The 6,510-nt window shown below is 53.2% G+C and overlaps 1 pseudogene; it reads left to right on the top strand.

The window, feature by feature from the left end:
• Positions 1-5,272: 5,272 nt before the first annotated feature.
• LOC144820801 (28S ribosomal RNA) lies at positions 5,273-6,301 on the top strand (annotated as a pseudogene).
• The last annotated feature ends 209 nt before the right edge of the window (positions 6,302-6,510 follow it).

Here is a 6,510-nt window from a genome sequence, read left to right as displayed (position 1 = left end):
GTGCCCTTCTCTTGTGGGTATGAGGCAGCAGGCCTCAGCCCAAACCTCAGGTGATCAGTCAGGGGCACATTTTGTTTACTGGGAGAACGACCTCCTGTATAGCGAGCCTAAGGCTGCTGAGCCTGGGTCAGCCCGTGTGCTGGTGGTACCCCAGCGCTTCAGAGCCTTCCTACTGGGTTTGGCTCATGACGTTCCTTTAGCTGGACATCTGGGGCAGTACAAGACCTATGACAGGCTTGTCACCCATTTTTATTGGCCTCAGATGAGAAGGGATACAGATATCCATTGCAAGACCTGTCAAACTTGCCAGGCAAGTGGGAAAAGCGGGCGGAAGCAGAAGGCTCCCCTCCAACCTTTTCCCGTGGTCAGTACCCCCTTTGACCGGGTGGGGATTGACATTGTTGGGCCCCTGGACCCCAAGACAGCCCTAGGCAACAGGTTCATCCTGGTCTTGGTGGACCATGCCACACGGTACCTGGAAGCCATCCCTCTCAGAACAGTGACGGCCCCCGTGGTGGGACGGGCACTGATGGGTGTTTTCTCCAGAATGGGGTTCCCCAGAGAGGTGGTGTCAGACCGGGGCACCAACTTCATTTCCAACTATATGAAGTCTTTGTGGAAGGAGTGTGGGGTGACTTACAAGTTCACCACTCCTTACCACCCTCAAGGTAATGGGTTGGTTGAAAGATTCAACCGTACCCTTAAAGGCATGATTATGGGTCTTGAAGAACCAATGAGGCGTAAATGGGACGTCATCTTGCCATGCCTGTTGTTTGCTTACCGTGAGGTGCCACAAAAGTCTCTAGGGTTCAGCCCCTTTGAGCTCTTGTATGGTCACCCGGTAAGAGGTCCTTTGAGTCTGGTCAAAGAAGGCTGGGAGCAATCTCCCAGGAAACCTCCCCAGGATGTATACAGTTACATGCTGGCCTTTAGGAACCAGACTAGGCGCTTCAGAGATCTTGCTCAGGCAAATCTGGAGGCCAGCCAGGAGGAGATGAAGCGGTGGTACGACCAGAAGGCCACTCTGGTAGAGCTTCAGCCTGGACAGAAAGTTTGGGTTATGTCCCCTGTGGAACCTTGTGTGCTCAAGGACAGGTGGACTGGACCATTTAAGGTTGTGGAGAAAAAGAGCGATGTCACCTACATGGTGGACTTGGAATCTCCCAGGAACCCCTTGCGGGTCCTGCATGTCAAACGTTTAAAGCCCCACTTAGAAAGGTCCAAAGTGGGCATGCTCCTAGCTACAGATGCTGGAATGGAGGAGGAGAGTGAGCCTCTTCCTGACCTCCTGTCTGCAAAAGAGCAAGATGCGTCAGTGGATGGTGTTGTCCTCTCTGACACACTGACCCCTGAACAGCAGCAGGATTGTCGCCAACTGTTGGGACAATTCCCTGATCTGTTTTCCTTGATTCCTGGTGTCACTCAGTGGTGTGTCCATGATGTGGACACCGGGGACAGCACTCCTGTGAAGCACAAGGCTTACAGAGTGACTGACAAGGTCAGAGCATACATCAAGGAGGAGGTCTCCAAAATGTTTGCCTTAGGGGTGGTTGAGTCCTCTAGCAGTCCTTGGGCCAGCCCAGTGGTCTTGGTCCCAAAGGCTGCAGCGCCTGGTGCTTCACCAGAACTTCGGTTCTGTGTGGATTACCGAGGACTCAATTCAGTCACCAAGACTGACGCGCACCCCATCCCCAGAGCTGATGAGCTCATAGATCGGTTGGGGGCTGCCCGGTACCTTAGTATGTTTGATCTAACGTCTGGGTACTGGCAGATCGCCTTGACTGATGGGGCAAAAGAGAGGTCAGCATTCTCCACACCAGATGGGCACTACCAATTCCGGGTTATGCCCTTTGGGATGAAGAATGCCCCTGCCACCTTCCAGAGGTTGGTCAACCAGGTCTTGGCTGGACTGGAGGATTTCAGTGCCGCCTACCTGGACGACATTGCAGTGTTCAGCGCCAGCTGGGAGGAACACTTGCGCCACCTCCAGGAAGTGTTGTTGGCCCTGCGCAGAGCAGGCCTCACAATCAAAGCCAGTAAGTGCCAGATTGGGCAGGGTTCAGTGGTGTACTTGGGGCACCAAGTAGGGAGCGGCAAGGTGGCCCCCCTGCAACCCAAGATTGATACCATCCTGGCATGGGCACCGCCCAAAACCCAGACTCAGGTGAGAGCCTTCTTGGGTCTCACGGGTTATTACAGGAGGTTCGTCAAGGATTATGGTAACATTGTGCACCCCTTGACTTCGCTGACTTCCAGGAAGCAGCCACGACTTGTGATCTGGACTGACGCCTGTCAGACGGCCTTTGACACCCTGAAAACTGCAATGTGCACAGCACCCATACTCCAGGCACCCGACTTTTCTAAAGAATTTGTTGTCCAGACGGACGCTTCAGAGCATGGCGTGGGGGCTGTTCTAGCTCAGGTGAATGAAGAGGGCCGAGACTTACCTGTAGCCTTCATCAGTAGGAGGTTACTTCCCAGGGAACAGAGGTGGAGTGCGATAGAGAGAGAAGCATTTGCTGTGGTCTGGGTGCTGAAGAAGCTAAGACCCTACCTGTTTGGGACTCACTTCCGGGTTCAGACAGACCACAGGCCCCTCAGATGGTTGATGCAGATGAGGGGTGAGAATCCAAAGCTGTTGAGGTAGTCCATTTCCCTACAGGGGATGGACTTCACGGTGGAACACCGCCCTGGCACAGATCACGCCAATGCTGATGGTCTGTCCAGATTTTTCCGCCTTAGTGATGAGGACTCCCTAGGGTAAGGGTAGTTCTCCCCACATTTCAGCTGGAGGGGACACGTGTTAGACCTGGCATCATTGGCATGAGTCTCTCCTCCATTTTTTCTGTTTGCCTCCTCTGTTTACAATGTTTTTGCTGGTATATTGCTTTGGGCACTGTGCCACTGCTGATCAGTGCCACAGTGCAAGTGCTCCCTATGTGAAATTGCTGTATTGATTGAATTCCATGTTTGGCTTATTTGGTTTACTGTCAGTCCCTAGTAGAGTGCACCAGGAGTGCCAGGGCTTGTAAATACAAATGCTGCTAGTGGGCCTGCAGCACGTGTTGTGCCACCCACAAGAGCGGCCTAGTAAAAGTATGTCTGAAGGTCTACCATTGCTAGACCACGTGCAGTCTGGTACTGTCACGCAGACTGCGCAAGTATACCTACTTGCCAGTCCCTAAACCTTCCCTTAACTTCATGTTAGTCACCCCTATGGTAGGCCCAAGGGCAGGGTGCATTGTAAGCATAAGGTAGGACAAGCCTGACAAGGTTGGCATGTCCTAATAGTGAATTACAGCCATATTCGTTTTTCACTATTGTAAGGTAACCTGCTCTCCATCAGTTAGAATGGGCTGCCAGGATTATTAATGCTATAATCCTAGCGGGCTCGGGGAGCATGGTGCAATGTCGAGTTTGGTATCCCTGAACTCAGGGTTTAATAACGCATCCGTTTGGGTGGATGGTTTTTGGACTCTGTGTTTGAAAATAGCACTTTTAGAAAGTAGCTATTTTCTTGTCTAACTGTCTACCGGTCTCTGCTGGTTCTGGTGTGCGTGTGACAGGAGCTGGGTGGCTCCAGAGGTCTGAATGAGTCAGTGTGGGATGAGTGGGGCATTTGCATTGAGAGTAGGGGAAGAGTAGCTCCTGATAGCCTGCCCTGCCTGATACAATGCTGGCTCCGCCCCCCTGCCAGGCGACTGATGACTCTGTGCCTGCCTGGGACTTTCCTGGCCCACCTCCTGCCGGGCAACTGATGGCCCTGCCCCTGCCAGTGACAATGCTGGCTCCGCTCCTGCTGGGCGGCTGAAGACTCTGCCCTGCACAGTGAATAGGCCAGGTGCTTCGGCCTGGCAACACCCACAACAAACCCAAGATGGGGGGAAATTCCCCTGCATGGACAAAGGGATCAAAGCCAAAAAGGGGTATAAGAGAAGGACCCCTGAACCAAGAATTTAGATCACTTCTGACAAGGAAACCTGAACCAAGGACAAGAAGCCTGCTGATCTAAGGACTGCCTACCCCTTCTGCCAGAGTGCTGTTTGTTGGGGGAATCCTGCATTGCTTATTTATTTTTGCCAAGGAACCAGGAGAGAGGAACTGTGTGTGTACTCTCAATCTTTGCTAAGAAAATCTCCAAGGGCTGGAAGAGTGCCAGTCTCCTGTTGAAGTCACAGGGCTAAAGGACTTCATCTGCTTAAAGTGCTGTTTGCTGGAAATTGTGAATCCAGCACCTCTGAAAGAATCCAGCAATCTCGACGCCGACGGACGCCGCCGAATCCAGCTCGACATCGTGAGTAACGGCTCCAGTGTCCCGCTTCCTCGACGCCGGCCGCCGGGCCCGATCGACGCCAGCAACAACGCCAGTGAGTAGTGAGTTCGGCTCCAGCTCCAAGTGACCTCGTGTCTGCACCGCTGCTGATCGCATCGACTTCGAGCCCCCTCGACGCCGTGAGCGCTGCTCACTCTTGCAACATCGACATCGACGACGCCGTATCCTGCTTCATCTCGTGAGCGCTGCTCCTGCCTGACTTCGGTCGACGCCGCTGCAGATCGCCCCGACTCCGAGGCCCGATCGACGCCGAAGACGCGACGCCGGACATCTCGACGCCGCTGATCATCGAGTGCTTCACTTTTCCAAGGTACTGTGTTGTGGGGGTCTGTGCGACTCCGGGCTCGACGTAGCGCTCCTCGCGGTCGACGCCGAACCTTTGGATTAACTTTGCCTCGACGTCGTGTGACTCCCGTGTGGGTTACATTGTTGCCAAGAACTGTGTTTTAGAGAAGAAGAGTTGCTTTTGATACTAAAGACTTTGTGCTAAGAAGAAACTACGCTTGAACTAGTATTTTTCCTTCCAAGAGTATTTATTAAGATTGTGGTATATTTTTGTCGTTATTTGGTCTTGTGCTAAGCCTTATATAAAAATCCTTATTTTTATAATACTACTGTGTTGTGTCCATTTGTAGTGTATTCACTTTATTACTGTATGTGGTCATCAATGCTTAACGCACTGCCTCTGAGATAAGCCTGTCTGCTTTGCCAAGCTACCAAGGGGGTGAGCAGGGGTTATCTAAGTGTGTGATCCCCTTGCCCTGACTAGAAAAGGTGTGTCCCTATTTGTCAGAAGTGTATACCTCTGCCAACTAGAGACAGCCGCTTCTAACACTCGTCATCTAATTAGTGACGCGCATGAATGGATGAACGAGATTCCCACAGTCTCCTACCTACTATCTAGCGAAACCACAGCCAAGGGAACGGTCTTGGCAGAATCAGCCAGCAGGGAAAGAAGACCAGTTGAGCTTGACTCGAGGCTGGCACTGTGAAGAGACATGAGAGGTGTAGGATAAGTGGGAGCCCCTCGGGCCGCCGATAAAATACCACTACTCTTATCGTTTTTTCACTAACCCGGTGAGGGCGGGCCCGTGGGGCTCTCGCTTCTGGATCCAAACACCCGGCGGGCGCTGGGTGCGACCCACTCCGGGGACAGTGGTAGGTGGGGAGTTTGACTGGGGTGGTACACCTGTCAAACAATAACACAGGTGTCCTAAGGTGAGCTCAGGGAGAACAGAAACCTCCTGCAGAGCAGAAGGGCAAAAGCTCGCTTGATCTCGATTTTCAGTATGAATACAGACCGTGAAAGCGGGGCCTCACGATCCTTCTGACTTTTTGGGTTTCAAGCAGGAGGTGTCAGAAAAGTTACCACAGGGATAACTGGCTTGTGGCGTCCAAGCAATTATAGCGTTGTCGCTTTTTGATCCTTCGATGTCGGCTCTTCCTATCATTGTGAAGCAGAATTCACCAAGCGTTGATTGTTCACCCACTAATAGGGAACGTGAGCTGGGTTTAGACCGTCGTGAGACAGGTTAGTTTTACCCTACTGATGATGTGTTGTTGCAATAGTAATCCTGCTCAGTACGAGAGGAACCGCAGGTTCAGACATTTGGTGTATGTGCTTGGCTTAGGAGCCAATGGGGTAAAGCTACCATCGGTGGGATTATAACTGCACCCCTCTAAGTCAGAATCCCCCCTAAACCGTAACGATACCGTAGTGCCGTGGAGCCTCTGTTGGCTTGGGATAACCGGCCTCTTTCTGGGGGCCGGTGCGTAGAGCCGCTCGCTTGGGGACAACAGCACTCACGGAAGGTGGCCGCCTCAATCGCCCTTAGTGCACCGCATGTTCGTGGGGCACCCGGTGATAAATCATTCGTAGACGACCTGATTCTGGGTCAGGGTTTCGTAAGTAGCAGAGCAGCTACCTCGCTGCGATCTATTGAAAGTCATCCTCTGAGCCAAGCTTTTGTCTCTCCGTGCGTGGGCGTCCGCGGACCCCCTCCTCCACCACACCCAGGGGTGGGTCCCTCTGCCGCCGGGCCGGCGGGAGGGACACGGAGGGGATAACGCAGGCCTGCGGGAGGCCGCCTCCACCACGAGCCCTCCGGCACGGGGGCCTCCCCATCCCAACCCTGCCCCACAGGGGTGTGGGGATCGGGGCCACCGTCCCTTGCGTG

This window comes from Lissotriton helveticus, chromosome 2_1 (genome assembly GCF_964261635.1).
Source record: "Lissotriton helveticus chromosome 2_1, aLisHel1.1, whole genome shotgun sequence".
Lineage (NCBI taxonomy): Eukaryota > Metazoa > Chordata > Amphibia > Caudata > Salamandridae > Lissotriton > Lissotriton helveticus.
Note: the sequence above shows the minus strand (reverse complement) of the source record. Positions and strands in the feature narration are given on the sequence as shown.